Source organism: Lygodium microphyllum, chromosome 1, assembly GCF_053477565.2.
Source record: "Lygodium microphyllum isolate KBCC chromosome 1, Lygodium_microphyllum_v1.1.10, whole genome shotgun sequence".
NCBI classification, from domain to species: domain Eukaryota; kingdom Viridiplantae; phylum Streptophyta; class Polypodiopsida; order Schizaeales; family Lygodiaceae; genus Lygodium; species Lygodium microphyllum.
The window spans coordinates 197620746-197637582 of NC_141135.1; positions in this window are offsets into that span (position 1 = coordinate 197620746).

Below are 16837 nucleotides of genomic sequence, written 5' to 3' on the forward strand. Positions count from 1 at the left end.
TGTTTATAGACTGTAATGCCCTGAAAACCTGAAAGTTCATAATGTATTCCATAACAGTCTATTGAAGAATGAAGTATGTACCTAACCCTAATCATGTACTTGATGACCAACAAAATTGTAATGCCTAGTCAAGGAATCCTTGAACTAAGGCCGGACAAGATTTTAGATGCTAGGGTGAGACAACTGAGATCCAGAACCTTGAGAGAATGCCTCGTCCAGTGGGAAGATTATCCTAAGGAGGATGCTACCTGGATGGATGAAAGCTCTCTCAATCTTCGATATCCCCAGTTTACCTCGAGATGAGGACATCTCGATTCTTCTAAGGGGGAGAGAATGTAATATTTCCGCACACTACGTGCCGTAAATATTGACTTCCCGCACGCCGTGTAAATCCTATGCAAGGGTATCACCTACATCGTATTATTGGTAGCATTATCCATACCGTGTATACTCAAAAATAAGGCCGCCACATTGTAAATACGAGGCTGAGATTGAGAACCGGCATAGCCGTGGGAAAACAGCCTCTTGGGAGGAGGATAAGGGGATAAAGGTAAAATTAGTGCAAATTTTTTTTATTATTTTCCCCAGCCGATGTGTGGCTTGGGGAAAGGGGATGGGCTAGCATGTGAAGGGAGAGGGAGAGAGACATGCAAGTGACCACGTGGGGAGGACCCCTCTCCCCTCCTTGGCCTATAAGAACCCCCTCTTGGGGAGAAGGAGGACAGACAGCCGTGGGCTGAAGATGTGTGAAGGGAGGTCACCATGTCGACGTGCCGGACGTAAGAGGGGGAAGGATCGTGTGAAGGCCGTCGGGTGGAGGAATGCCATGAAGGAGGGGACGGAAAGTGTGAACGAAGGATGGAGGTCGCCGTGTGAAGGGGACGGCCATGGATGGAGGTCGCTGCTGCTGCCGCCGTTGGGGGAGCCATGAAGAAGACGTCGGTGATGAAGAGAGGCGGCCGCCAACTGAATGTGCCGCCGACTGTAGCTGACGGCCACCACCAGATCCACCAAAGGCCAACGTGGCCATCTCCTAACAAGGGAACCCCTCTCCCGACGCTACGTGCTGGAGAAGCTTCCTAAGAAGCTTCTCTAAAGAAGCTTCTAAGGGGGCTTCTTAAGCCCCCCTTCCCACTACCTTTTCCCCCATTAGTCTATCCACACCCCCGGGGACTTTGAAGAGAAGGAGGCGACACGGGAAGCCCTTCATCAGCCCATTTTTATCCCGGAATTTGAAGAAAAGGAGGTGACAAAAGTCCTTCCTACTACATTGCCATAGGTCTATCCACACACCCCCGGGACTCTAAAGAGAAGGAGGCGACGAACCTTCTCACCGATTTTCCACGAGCCCTCTAGGCTCAGATCTTGTAGAGAAGAAGAGGGGTCCTCAACACCTTTCCACAATATCATTAACCCTCGGGATTTTGGAAGAGTAAAAGAGGAAGACTATAAAGGTCCTTCCCCACCAATCCCCCCCAAGGCCGGTCCTTGGATTTTTGGAAGAAGAAGAAGAACTCTAAAGGCCCATTCTTGCAAGGCCCATTCGCAAGAGCCCTTTTTCCGCGGACATCATCATAAGGCCCACACAATCCTTCCTAAAACCTGAATTTCAAGGTGGATTAAAGCTCTCAAATCTCCATTGTCAAGGGGATCTCATAAGAACCCTAAGGCCTTCCCAAGGCAAATTCCGCAAGTCGGAACTTCGGTCAAGGAAGCCATATATCAAAGAGAGTTGCGCATACAAGGAAGACGGACCAAGGTCATAAGACTGCAAGCCAAGGCCAAAAGTTGAAACCCACAAAGGCTAACTGGAGATCGAATTCGCGAAGGCCTCTAAAAAGATCACAAGGTGCGATGCGGAAGGTTCACCCCGAGCATACGTGGACATTTCCCGGAATTCACAAGTCCAGGTTTGATCTATTTGGATTCCACACAAAAGTATTGAATTATTCACGATAACTTCACGGATTAGGAAGCACTCATGCATGTTCGAATTCAACTAGTCCAGTTAAATGCAGTTGGAAAATGAATTGGCTATTTGAACATAACTTAAGATATGGAAATTGATCATTGGTACGTTCAATAGAGTTAATGAAAGGAGCATAAGGTGTCTATTCATTTGCAGGACCTTATTAGTAAGTTTCCTTTTGTGCATTCTAAAGTGACGAACCGAGGACAACTGTTGCCTCATTACAAGGTTGAACTTATTAAGGTACACCTTTTTACTAGGTATGGGAAGATTAATGGCATGTCACCTTGTTAGATAAATCTTCCTTATAACGATTCATGAGGGAAAGTTAACACCCATAAGATGTTATTCAAAGAGGAATAGAAGGGCACAAACATGATCTATGGACTTGCAAGTGGCATGTTTATTTGATGTAAGTCCTAGTAGAACCTAGGAAAGTTAGTGTCCGGATTATCAGGCATTTTTCCTTTGCCAAGGAAAGATGGGGTTATGAGATGCGTAGAAGCAGTGAATCGCATGTTTACACGTATTGGTGTAGCTGTATCTATTGATCTAGTTTATTACCTTTGGAAAAGGTTCATCCTTGTCGCAAGACAAGTATATTGTGTCGTCTAAATCACCTAAGCCACAGGGATTCATATGGGCATGGTTCAGACGATATGATAAGTATTCCAAGTGCTAACTAGGGTTTGGTGCGGCAAGAATTCGACCTAGTTTTACATTTGTTGCCAAGTTAGAACCGCATATCCTAAGATCTTACACACATTCGGAATGTCGAGTCAATTGGGTGCTTATGCATGAAATGATCTAAGGTTTTATCCTAAGGATCACTCGTACAAATGATGAAACTCCGACTGATTTGGAAAATTCCTAGGGCCGTGGGCCAATATAATTAGGAATGGATTGGGTAAGAGGATACCCTAAAACCCTGTTACTCGGCTGGAGGTAAATTTCGTGACCGGAAAACGCTAAGCAATGGGTAGAATGATCCCGTGAAATTAAATGCAATACATGTGCAAAAAGTTGCAACACTGTATAGACTTGAGATTTGTCCACAAGAGAGTTTTGTCATCTCTCGAAATGAGGTTGGCAAGTTATTGAAGGAATTTAACTTACAAGAGGATAAGTAATCATCCTGTTACTCACTTTCCTTGGGGAATAATTGCCAAGGAAAAGGAAAGGTTAGGTGTTTGTCTTGAAGCAAATGACCAGACAATAAACTAAAGCGACATGGTCGCTGGAATCTACCACAACAAGACCTAAAGTATTGGTAGGGTATGACCCTAACCCAAGAATGATAGGAATCTTGCCAAGTTGCAATTGATTCCGGATCGAATGTGGGTTGCATTCGGAGAAAAGGAGTCAGTCCTTAACAGTTTACCAGTTAAATGACCATTGAAATTGATTGTGCTTGTAACAGTTTAGAAAGGACTGTTTGCATTGTTTGCTCAATGAACTAAAGGATGAAAAGATATCTAAATACTTCAGGTTGGTGCCTGAGAGGCAGCTTCAGTTACCCCCGACTGCCTGCCTGACCCTAACCAAGGGGGTTGTTAACCGCGCCGGGAACGTGGACCGAACCCGCCGTGAGAGGTCTCTCCGTTGAGTTCTACTTGGAGCAAGAGGACGCTTGGGTGCCAGGGGGGGCTCTGGCTGTAAATCCCTCGCCTTCCCGGCCCTGCACAAGAGACTAACGTGACTCGGGATTGGATCTCGAGGCCCGCATACTAGTCTACGGGCGGAAACTTGGGATAGTAATCACTGAAGGATTACTGGATAGCCTTCGGGCGGATTATGAATGCGCCTACGGGCAGGAACTCCTTGTATTCCAAAGATAAAAGGATAAAATGATAATAAAGGAGTTTTTTGACATTGTCTTCTTTATGTCCTGTGATAAGATTACGTGAAGGAACCAGTGCTTAACAGGGCTAATCAAGGAAGTTGTTTGTATATGTCAAACTAATGTGGTAGGTAATTACATAACTAAAACAAACCGAGGAAAGTGCGGAGGATGGACCATGGGTCTGTCCTATGGAAGGGTGGTCCCGGTTAGCCGGGAACTTTTCTCAAAGTCTTCAACGAACAGAGGAGGATCGTCAACACCGAAACAAGTAACGAGAACGATGACTTAGAATTAACTATTACCCGATTTGCGCTGTTTTAGGGGAACGGAATGGGACTATGCCTTGTGGCAGAGAGGTCGAGCCTTGCATCCCTCTCATTTCCCATTCTCCTTGAACCAAGTGCAGCTTGAATCCGCTTCAGACCGGGCATTTCTACGTAAAGTAGTTCGATCGGGTTGACACTAGTTGCTGCTAGCTAATGACCAAACAGGAAAACCCAAATTCAGGTCGATCCTAAGTGGGAACGGCCAGGATACTTCCGCTACGTGGCAGACGCGGGAAGACCTAGATCGCAAGTCCTATAACATTCCATGGGAGTGCCGGGCGGAGCTTTCTAGACATCCTTCCTGATGGACTGCTAAGACGTGTCCGTGATGGTTCTAGTGGACACGTTACACTTCAATAGGCTGATATGGAATACATTATGAACCTTTAGGTTCTCAGGGCGTTGCAGTTTATAAGCATTAGGTATTAGGCACTTGAGGATCTTGTACGGTCCACAATACCTTGGACTTAGCTTCTTGCAATCTCCTAAGGATAGGGAACTCTTCTTAGGGCCTACACGAATGAAGACCATGTCTCCTTCTTTGAAGACTCTATCTTGACGCTTCAAATCCGCATATGCCTTCTGTCTATCCTTGGCAGCTTGGATGTCCTGTCTTATTGACTTTATTTGGTCATCCATCTCTTCCAACATCTCCCTTGAAGCTTCAACCCTTAAGGTTGGATCTGAGAAGTTTAGGGGACTTCGACAATAATGACCTTACAATGCTTGGAAAGGGGTCATCTGAATGCTTTGTTGGTAAGAAACATTGTAGGCAAATTCAACCAAAGGGAAGTATTGAATCCACCTTTTTGGCTCACAATAGCAATGTGCCCTTGTTGAGTGTGAAATATGTTGGTTTTTGGACGGATTTTTTGTTTTTTTTGATGATAAATGGTTGTTTATTTTGAAGTGTTTGGAAAGTTTGGATAAGTTTGAAGGGTTTTTTATGGTTTTTGATGAGGATGTTTGGTTCTATAAGGTATGATTTTCTTATGATTTGTTTCTGTTTTGGTAGTAGAGATGGTTGAATTAATGTTTTGAGAGGTGATTGAAGTTGTGTTAAGAGGTTTATGAAAGATTGAATTGGTTTTGTTTTGGTTTTTATGATTTTTTTGGGTTCTGTTGATCTTCTATGAAGTTCTGTAAGCTTCTGTAGCTCTGTTATTCTGTACTTCTGTTGCTCTGTGGTTCTGTTCTGTTGTTTCTGTTGAGTGTTATGATGGATGTGTGGATATTTTGGGAATTTTTTTTGTCTTAGGAAAGGATGAATGGAAGCTCTATCCAAGCTAATTGAAGTGAAGAAGTAACTGTTGAAGATTCACAGAGTGTTGCAAAAGGTTACAGAAGACAGTGATAGAAGACAGATCTCACAGGACACTATGAAGTCTCTGGTGCCTCTTCATATCAAACATACCTTTTGGGAGGTGTATCCACGACCTAAGAAGGATTATTGAGAGTTATTATTGATTATTGTAGTGAGGATATGATGTACTATTGTTAGAGAGAGAGAGAGAGAGAGAGAGTCAGAGATAGTCAATTTTGTCAAGACAATGTATCTACATGTGAGAGATTGAGAGAGAGAACTATGAAGATATTGAAGATGAATAATATGTGATTTATTTCCATTCAAAGATGGTGTATTCTTTTGTGTTCTTTGTTCTTTTGATGGAAATTATGAAGATGTTGAAGAATATGGTTGATTCTATCAAATCCGTGGGAGATCTACATGATGCTGCATGAAGATTTGTTGTGCTTAGTGTTCTTTTCTTCATTGTGATCATATAAAACCTAATAAAAAAGCTTGATGATGATTAAAATATAGATTTTCTTGCAGTAGAAACCCTATTTCCTTGGTGTCTCTCTTGGAGCTCCATGTTTTTGGTGCGCAGCCGAGGAAAACTGCCATCAACAAGCACAAACAGAGGCTGAAAATGAAAGAAGTGGCACTGTGGAAAAAGAAATAAATCAATGGATAGTAGAGTTCCTACCACTGTTGAAGAATTGCAAGCCTTGATTGCTAAGGAAACATTCTACAAAAGATTCATTCCCCAATGGAGAAAGCACAATGCCATTCTGATGAAATCCCTCTGGACGGTCTGTTTTCACTACCCTCTGAAGCTGTAGAAAGTTGCATCACAGTTGCAAAGTTTCTTCCACAAAACTGAAGAGTAGAACAGAGAGAATGAGTATCAATGGAGGATTTGGCCTTCATTCAAGAATTTCCAGACATCATCAAGTGGGAAATAGTCAAGAAGCTTCAGGAGTTGTGGTCTGTGGAGGTTCACAAAAATAAGAAGGAATAGAGCTGGGACTTGTTCGTAGATGCTCAACAGCAAGATACGTGGGATGCTTGGTATTCTGACAATCTTTTGTTTGTCCAATTGGCAACCCACTGGAAGTTGGTAGACAGAGTGTTCTTTACAACATAAACTGTTAAGACCATCAGAAGCTGGCATTACTATGATGATGGCACCACCACAATGCTTAGATGTATGCATTTTGACACCTTCAGAACCGAATACCTTCCTTTGTGCATGCAGTGGCATGAAAGCAGAATTTAGAGACGTTGAAAAGGAATAAGTAGAAAAATATTGGCCAAAGAGTCCTCCAGAGACTGAAGCCTTCTGTTATCCCTCTATGGAGCACTAACAACATAGTGGAGCCAACCCTCCATATGAATGACGCCATCCGGAGACAAGCACTAGAACGACTTCAGAGGTACGTGAGAAGAGAGAAGGCAAAAATCAAAGCCGAGAACGAGCTAGCAGGAGAAGCCGCCTTTGACGCCCTTGCGGAACTCTTTAGAGAAGTCCCAATGGCACATCAAGCCCTTCCTCCTCCTGATGGAGGTCCACTTCCAAGCCAGATCCGTCCTGAAAATATTGATGACAGCGAATGTAGTCCCGTTGGAAATTTTTAAGGGAGAGTACAATGAAGACCCCGATCTTCATGTAGCAGAGTTTATGGTAGCATGTGTGGCTAACAATGCCAGAACCCATGAGCATTGGTTAGCAATATTCCCCGCCACTTTCAAGGGCACGGCGTTTCAGTGGTATGAGAGACAAGCAGCAGGAACTTTTGGCACATGGGACGAGACCTGAAATTGGCCTTCCTCACTAAATTCAAGTGTGAAGGTTTTGAAGAGCGGATGCGAGAGGAGTTCATGAATTTAAGTCAGTCCTCTAGAGAAAGAGTAGAATCTTATGTCTCACGAATGGAATCCATCCTGAAAAGATGGACCAACCATAATCTAGATGATGGCATTCAGAAGGGAGTGTTTCTCAGAGGATTACAACCAGAAGTTCGTAAGTTTTTGGAGCTGCAAAGACCAGCCACACTGCAAGTTGCAACAGAAGGTGCAAGACTGTACAATGAAGTGGAAGCTAGATTAGCGATGAATCCAGGAAGAGGAGTCCCACCTCCTCTGATGCCAGGAATGATGTACCCACCAAATGCAATTCCAGGGTCTGTCCCCTACCGCTACCAACAGATGCCCCCAGTATCACAATACAGTGCACCAAATCCACAGTGGCCACAATAAATGCCTTAAATGATGGTTCAACCACAACAACAATGGTCCCAAACAATTCCCCCAATACCAAATCAGCAGCAACAGTGGAACCCTACTAACTGGAGCCAACAGCCCAACAGTTCAAACAGGAGCTCTGAATCAGAATCAGAACAGAGACCCCTCTGCACCAGCCCAACCTGTTTATGCAATGATTATAGAGACTCCTCAAAGCCCTACTACCAGTGCCTCAGGAGGAGAAATCTTGAAGGATTATTTATCCAACTCAGTTGCAAATATCAAAAAGGAGTTGATGGATGTGATTACAGAGCAGTTACAGACATTGAAAGTGAATACCGCCAATATATCCACTCTTGCAGGAGCAGGAAGAGATGTGATGCAGTCAAATACTTGGTGTGGTAAGTGTCATCAAGCAGGCCATTTAGCCACTAAATGTACACGAAAGCCAATAGTCCCTGGAGCTTTCTACTCCTATTGTCTTAGGAAGAACCATACAAAGGATATTTGCTCTCTAAAAGAGATGCATGATAGGAGAAGGAAGGAAGAAGATGCAAGATTCAATTTGCTGGAATCCAAAATGACAACACAGGATATTGGACCCAAGCCTAGAGAGTTTGGTCCAAACTTCGGACCCAGAAGGTTTCCATCTCAAAGTTACAGAGGAAGACAGTCTAGCAGTGGTCAGAGATCAGAAGTGGAGTGCTACAGATACGGAGAAAAGGGACACATTTCATCAAATTGTCCAAATCCCAGAAGGTTAGTGGATTACAAGCCCTTATGCAGTCGATGCAAAGGAGAAGGCCACACTGCAAAAGACTGTCCAAGCCTAGCCCCAGTGAAAAACAGTGCTACTGATAATCCGTCCAAGGCCCAAGAGCCTACCTCCAATTTAGTGGAATTTGAAGTTGCTGCCATCATGCGTGCAAAGAAGAAGGAACCACCTGTCCAGAAAGAAAATAATCCTCCTACCAGAACAGTAAAGTTCAATCTTCCAACAGAAGAACAGAATAGAACAGAGCCTGACAGTGCCGTACAGAGCACTATAGTGCCATAGAGAGTCACAGAGACAGTTCCAAAGATAGTACCAGAGATAGTGGTAGAAGAAGTCCCCATGATGCCCCTGTTGGAAAAAAAAAAGAAAAATGAAAATGGGTGTTGCCCCATTCCCTAATCGGTTAGAGAAGCCAGTGGATCCTATTAAGAAATACGATCTAGTCAGAGATCTAGATACCTTTAAACCAAACCTCACATTCCGACAATTGTTAATGTTGTCTCCCAGTTGCCGAAAAAGGTTCAAAAGTATACTGACAAGAAGATGTGGCTTAAGTATTGCTCCCTCAACAGCAACAAAGTCCAACAAAGCTCCAGAGCCTGTAAAAGAAGTGGATGTGGCTAATGCCTTCCTAGATCCTGGTACCCCAAAGACTGGCGTGTGGATAGAAGGTTTCTTTATTGCAAATGCACTGATTGATGGTGGCTCATCAATGAATATTATGACGGATGTGACAATGAAGGATCTAGGCCTACAAGGTATGCAACCAACTCAATGGCTCATCAGACTAGTAGATCAGAGCAGAATCAAGCCTTTGGGCATTCTCCCATATGTGAAGACTACAGTGGCTGGAAAAAATTATTGGCTAACCTATCTGGTGGTGAAGCCAAACTCTTATGGTATATCCTACCCCCTATTATTGGGCAGACCATGGCTTTTTGAAGCCAGAGCATGGACGGATTGGTTCAAAGGAACCTTGACCTTGGGTAGAGGACCCAACAAAGTGGTGCTGAAGCTATATGGTGCTCAAAAAGGACATGGATCCACCTCCTTGGAATTATCTTCTGACTCCCCCAATGAGGTTAAAGATGAAACATCAGCAGAAGAAGATGCTGTCAAACAGATCCTTGCCAAGAAAACAGAGGCACATTTCCTAACAGTGGGTACTGTAAGCCAACTCCCAAAAGATGCAAAGCCATTATCAATGGGTGAATACTTCCTGCTGAACCAGGAACGATTTCCGAAATCACTTCTGACAGTGAGATAGAAGCATGGATGTACTGCTCTCCCTGTTACATGGCCATAGTAGAGCCAGAGGCAGAGACATAAGGCGAAGTAGAGGACCTGTTCTTCTCTTACAGAGCGCCTACAGAGGCAGAGCCGGAGTCTGAAGAGGATGATGAAGAATCTGAAGAAGGAGACTTTGAAAGCGAGACTGAAGAAATCACTCCACCCACAGAAGGCATAGATGAGGAGGGAGTTCCAGAAGCTTCAAAAGCGGAAGAATCCATGCTGTGGGACAGAATGGCAATGGTACCCTTTGGATTGGTAAATGGATCTTTCCATAGACAAAACCTATATAAGAAGTGGATCAAGCAAAATAAGCCGTCTTTTATCAGTGATTCTTGTCGCACCCATCCACACTTGTCAAGAAAGGATGATGATGATGCTCCTTGTCAACAAGTACCAGTCCCAGGGCCACAACAGAATTCCGAGAGCCCCTGTTATGTAACATTCCTGGATGCATCCTCTGAAGAGGAGTCCTCAAGCTCTAAGGTAATGAACATTCAAACCAAAACCGAGACAGCGCTCATCCCATTTCAGCATTTCAAGAAGCAACCTAAGTCCTTACTAAAAGAAGACGTTGGGTCTAGTGGGACATCAGAAGAGGACACCACCCCCTTGAAGGAGTCAGAGTTGTACCCAAAAGCAGTCCGTGGGACCTTCATCCGTAAAGTAGAAGGTGAAAGGCAGTTAACCTTTGTGGATACAGATGGCACTGAACGCCACTTGAAGGTGGGTAGCAGCCTACCAGAAGAGGAGTTGTCAACCTTGTACAAATTGTTGAAAGAGAATTTGGACGTGTTTGCATGGTCCTACAAAGACCTAAAGGGGATTGATCCCACAATATGTCAGCATCATATTGACTTGGAGCCTGATGCCAAGCCAGTACGGCAACGACAGAGGCGAATGAACTCTAATTATTCCACACTGGTGAAAGCAGAGCTGCTGAAGCTTTTGGAAGTGGAGTTCATCTATCCAGTGGCCAACAATGAATGGGTCTCACCCATCGTGGTTGTACCCAAGAAGAATGGCAAGCTTCGTATATGTGTGGATTTCCGCAAGTTGAATTCCAAGACAAAGAAGGATCACTTTCCTATCCCTTTTACAGACCAGCTGTTAGACACAGTGGCAGGCCATGAGCTTTACTCCTTGTTAGATGGCTTCAGTGGATACAACTAAGTGCAGATAGCAGAAGAAGATTAGTCCAAAAAAACCTTCACCACAGAATGTCAGACCTACGCTTACCGAGCGATGCCATTTGGGCTCTGCAATGCCCCTACTACCTTCCAGCGAGTCATGATGGCCGCATTCCAAAATCATCTGCACGACTTTATTGAGGTATATTTGGATGACTTCTGTGTCTATAGTTTGATCCGTGAACACTGGGGACATTTGGAACAATGCTTTGACCGATGCCGGGAGTATGGGATCTCCCTCAACCCCGATAAATGCATCTTTGGAGTCTCTTCTGGAGTTCTGTTGGGCCACATTGTCTCTGCACAGGGATATCAACAGACCCTGCAAAGATCGAGAAGAACGCAGCTCTGACAGCACCCACCAACCTCAAATAGTTGAGGGGATTCCTAGGCCATGTGTGTTACTACAGAAGGTTCATAGCCCATTTTGCAACAAAGGCAACCCCCTTGCACAAGCTTCTGAGGAAAGATGCAGAGTTTATTTGGACGGAAGAATGTGACAAAGCCTTCAACACTCTGAAGCAGTATCTAATTGAGGCACCCATCCTGCAACCTCCTGATTGGACGAAGGAGTTTCATGTACACACTAATGCATCCGTTGAAGGGCTAGGTGATGTCCTATGTCAAAAGGGCCCCTCAAAATTAGATCAACTGATATATTATGCAAGCCAAAAAGTCACTGATAGAGAGCGGAACTATACAGTGACTGAGTTGGAGTGCTTGGCAATGGTGTTTGCCCTAGAGAAGTTTCGCCACTACCTACTATCTACCCACTTTAAATTGTATGTGGATCATGAGGCCCTGTCCTTCCTGATGAACAAAGCAGACGTGAAAGGACGACTGATGAGATGGCTCCTTCTATTCCAGGATTTCGACTTTGAGGTAATTACCAAACTTGGTCATTCCCATGTTCTGGCTGAACATCTGTGCGTATCCCACAGACTGCAAACGAGGAGCAGGATGATCCAGACCTCCCTGATGCTTCCCTATTCCTGGTAGAAACTGTAACCCCCTCGTATGCAGACATTGCCAATCTGCTCTGGTAACCCAACAGTACCCTCCTGGCATTTCTAGTCAGGAAAGGAAGAAGCTTATGTTAGAATCAGTCCCCTACACCCTGTTAGGCGGTGCACTGTACAAGAAAGGCAAAGATGAAGTGCTCAGAAGATGTGTTGCAGGAGATGAGATTGGGATTGTTTTGAAGGCTTGCCATGATGAGCCATGTGGAGGCCACTTTGCAGGAGAAGCAACAGCCAGGAAGGCTCTGCTAGCAGGTTACTGGTGGCCGATCATTCATAAGGATGCCTATGACTACTACAAGCGATGTGATGCCTGTCAGAGGATGGGGAAACCCACCAAAACAAGTGCCATGCCACTGCAACCTATCCTTCCTTTGAAGCCATTCAAAAAGTGGGGCATCGACTTCGTCGGCCCAATCGATCCTCCCACCAGAAGAAAACAGAACAGATACATCTTGGTATGTACGGATTATGTCACAAAGTGGTGTGAAGCTAAAGCCCTAAAGTAGGACGATGGTAACAGCGTGGCCCTGTTCTTGTACGAGAATATCATCACCCGTTTTGACAGTCCCCTCGAGCTGGTAAGTGACAGAGGCACTCATTTCATTAATAAAGTCATGAAAGAGTTGACAGAGCTGTATAAGATCCGCCATCGCAAGTCCACTTCTTACTACCCCAGAGCCAACGGCCAAGTCGAAGTCACCAATCGCATCTTTTGCTCGATCCTGACAAGGACGATTGCCGCACATCGTCCTGATTGGGATGATCGACTTATAGAGCCCCTCTGGGCATACATAACCTCCCATAAAGCAGCTACAGGATAGACACCCTTCCAGCTCTGGTGTATGGTACAGAAGCTATTTTTCCTATTGAACTGGAATTTCCCTCTTTGCGAGTGGCTATCAAAGAGCGTTTGGGAGACAATGATTTACTGCAACGCCGTCTCTTGCACTTGGAATGTTTGGACGAAACTCGCAAGATGGCTCTACAGTGCATGGAAGCCACACAAGCTCGACGTAAGGCTTACCATGACAGTTTCATCAAGCACAAGGAGTTCAGAAAAGGCGATTTGGTCCTAGCCTATGATTCGCGATTTGGCAAGTTTCTTGGCAAGCTTCAACAGCGCTGGATGGGCCCATATAAGGTACTTGCTGTCAACCCTAATGGCTCTGTCCAAGTACAGACTGTTGATGCCTCTGATGATCCCTTCCTAATTAATGGCTATCGCCTGCAGAAGTACTTCCATCCTTGGGGATCTTGACAATCACAGTCACCTGATCCTTTCCCCCGTTGGTGTGGCACTGTAACTTTTATGTTGCTACTTCTGATACCCGTTCTTCAGCCACTCTTGATGAGGTGGATGCAATCCTATGTTCCCTCAGCACCACCTCCCGCCCTTGATCTCTTATCCTCTATTTTCCACCAGCGATAGTGGCGAGGATGATTCTGACAAATGGTATTTCTACCATTCCCTTGCTTAATTCGAATATACATATCGGTCATGGGAGAAAAGGACTTCGGTCCCTGTCATGCCGACCTATTCTTCAAGAAAAGGTGGAGACACCCTCGAGAATAGGAGAAGAGAAAAAAAAATCAGAAAAAAGAGAGAAAGAAAACAAGAAAATAAATTGAAAAAAAAAATGTTATGGGAGAAAAGGAAGAAATTCCCTGTCATAGTAGGCTTTGTTCCAAGAAAAGGTGGTCAACACCCTTGGGCGGGAAGCTGGCTGTGGAAAAGTTGGCAACACCCAACAGTCCAGAAAGTGGATTCATCAGTTGACATCCCCAAGATCCAGTTCCGAAGCTGCCTCCCTTGGTACGCTGTGTCCTGTTCCTTTCTGCATAGCATTTGACAGTCCTTTAGCAAACGCCATGTTCCTATCTAACACAACGTTCGATCTAATGGCTACCTCCCTGGGTATGCCTCTTCAATAATTGACGACGCAATCTTCATCGACAAACAATCGAGTGACGCGAGCTTTCATCCTAACTAGAACGGGACGTGAGTATGGTTGCCCTCTGTAACTATCAAACGAGCGTGAGATAGAGGGTGGGGCGAGTGACCAGTCTTTTCCCTTCAAATCAAATGAGAGGTGAGAAGTGTGAACGGAGTGTTGCACGCACGGGAAGGGCCTCTCAATGCACAATGTACGATTTGTTCTTGTGCACTGCACTATAAGGCTCCCTGGCCTTCCTTCTTGCACCGTATGCCGACACTGGGCAGGATGCATAGTTGCACCATCAAATGCGCACAAGGCATACAACCTTTGCACAAGTGACCGTGAGGATTACATCAATGGGTTTCAGAACATGGCTGCCCTCTGTATCTTTCAACAAAGCGTGAGACAGAGGGTGGACTGAGTGTGACTGGAGTTTCTTCAATCAATTACCGAGAGGTGAGGATTGAGAGACGTTACGATCTTTGGAGTAATGTATATTCTCTTTTCCCTATGCACCCACGGGGTGGGTCTCTGCCGTCATCACAGGACACGTCACCCTATTCTGTACACTGCACTATAAGGCTCCCTTGCCTTTCTCCTTGCACCTATGCCAGATGGGTTGGACGCACTAATGCACCAACAAATGTGCACCCTAGCATACTCCCTCTGCACCATCCCCCTTGTCAATTCCTAAACCGAGTGTGTGATATGGGTTTCAATCATTATTCATCGAGTGATGTTCGTAATGGGGCGAGTGAGTGTTCTCTCATTCCATCTGAGTGCTGTAAGCTGAGTGACTATCCTTTGTCATCGACACTGATTCAACGAGATTCATCCATTAGCTACCTCCCTGGGTGCTGTTACATGGTCCTTGCCATGCTGGACACGTCTGTTTCAGAGTGAGCTCTGGTACCTCCTGCCGCCCCGCCGCCTGAGACACAGCGCGCGACATCGACAATCGATTTCAATTATCTGCCACATGGTTCAAGTTTTCCAATCGATTGCACGTGTATGTTAAGGTTTTAAGTGTGGGGACGTCAGTGTCTAGCCGGTTGTCGAATCGTAGGTTGTCGTGATGCATTTCCCTTGCTGTTAATGTTTTAAGTGTGGAGACGCGTCCCTGCGCGTCTACATTGTATACCCCTCTACATATACCTCACTTTGATCATGCATGTACATCATGACTTTCTTTTACCCTCCTGGGATCCCTTCCCCACCCAACCGTCCACTATCACCCCTCCCTTGGAGATGTTCCTCCTCCATTTCTCTTTCTCCCTTATTTTGATGTTTTTTTATGTGAACGCATCCTACGTTCACCGAACTTCCAATCCAAACTTACAACCCTGTTTGTCCCTTTGAACTGTCCAATTTTCCTTTTTACTCACCCCTGTTTCGATGCACGGTTTTTGAGTTATTAATTTTTGAAGGATTTTGCGTACATTAGACGGTTTTCCATGTGAACGCGCTTTTCTTGCTTCGGAACCGTGCTCTGATAAGATACCCTGTCCTCCTCTTCCTCTAACATTTTTCCTTTTTACTCTGTGTCATTCCGATGCACGGTTTGTCCAATATTAATTTTTGCAGTTTGTCGGGACCTTTTCGTGCGTCTTTTTGACATTTTTCCATGTGAACCTGCCTTGTTTGCATCGGAATTCTCGTTTGACTTGACAGCCGTGTCCATCACGCCTTTCCCTATAGTTTTTTTTTTCTTCCCCCTCTTCCGACTTTCGGATTTTTAATTATTAAATTTTAAAAGTGTTTTTGAGTGTCTTTTTGGTGTTTTTTGCATGTGAACACCTCCTAACCCTATTGGAACTGTGTTTTAACCTAAGAGCCTTGTGCAACCCCTTCCCCTGCCCATTTGTCGTTTTTGCTGCCCTCTGTTCCGGTGAACCGATCTTCTGTTATTAATTTTCGACCGTATTTGCATGTGTCGTTTTTACGGTTTTTCCATGTGAATGCATCTTATCTCAGTCGGAACGGTGTTTCAACGTGATAGGATTGTCAGGCGTGTTCTTCTGCACATTTTTCCTTCTTCTTGCCCTGCATTTCAGCGAGCGGATTTCTCGAAATTAATCCCCATATGTGTTTTTGGGGCTGTTTTTCGTGTTTTTTGCATGTGCACGCCCTTTATTCCCCCCGGAATCCCCATTGACTTTTCCCCTATCTTTTCCCTGCCATCTGGTACATTTTTTGTTTTTACACCATTTCGTTTCGATGATCGGATTGTGAGATATTAATTTTTCTTTATTTTGACGTATCTCGCGCGACTCGTCTCGCGCATGAACGCACACATTTTCGATTTTACACGACTTGCCACGCCCCGTCACGTAAGCGCACCCCATGCCAACGTCCTGGCGCCGTTCCGATCCCGCCACTGCAAATTTTTTTATCCCGCCCCACGTACGCGCGCGGGACGTGGGCATGCCTTTCTTCTCATTAATTTCTTTATTAATTAATTTATTCATTTATTTATTAATTTATTTATTAAACCCCCCCTCCCGCGTCCGTTCCAACTCCCCCCTTCCCTTCTCTCTCTCCTTCTCTCTATTTCTCTTCTTCTTGTTTTTTCTTTTCTCTCTCCTCCCCCTCCCTCTCTCTCCCCGTAACCCCCCTCCTTTCTCTCCCCTCCTGCTTCTTCTCCATCTCCTCTTCCTCCCCCACGCGTTCATCTTCCTCTGCCCTCCTGCCATCGACGTGTCCCAGCGCCTCCGCCTATCCGGATCCGCCGCCCGTGTTGGCGCCTCCCTCTACCGCCCGCACTGGTCCTCCACCCGCCCTAGTGCGCCGCCCGCTGCCCTGGTCGGCCTGGCCCTGGCACTGCCCGCCCGCCTTGACCTGGAGTTGGCCACATGCACCGCCTGCGCCGCCCGCCTGCGGCGTTGCTACCCGCCTGGCTCTGTCATGCGCCCGTCCTTCTGGCGCCTGCGCCGCCTGCTCCTCCTCTCAAGCGCCTCCG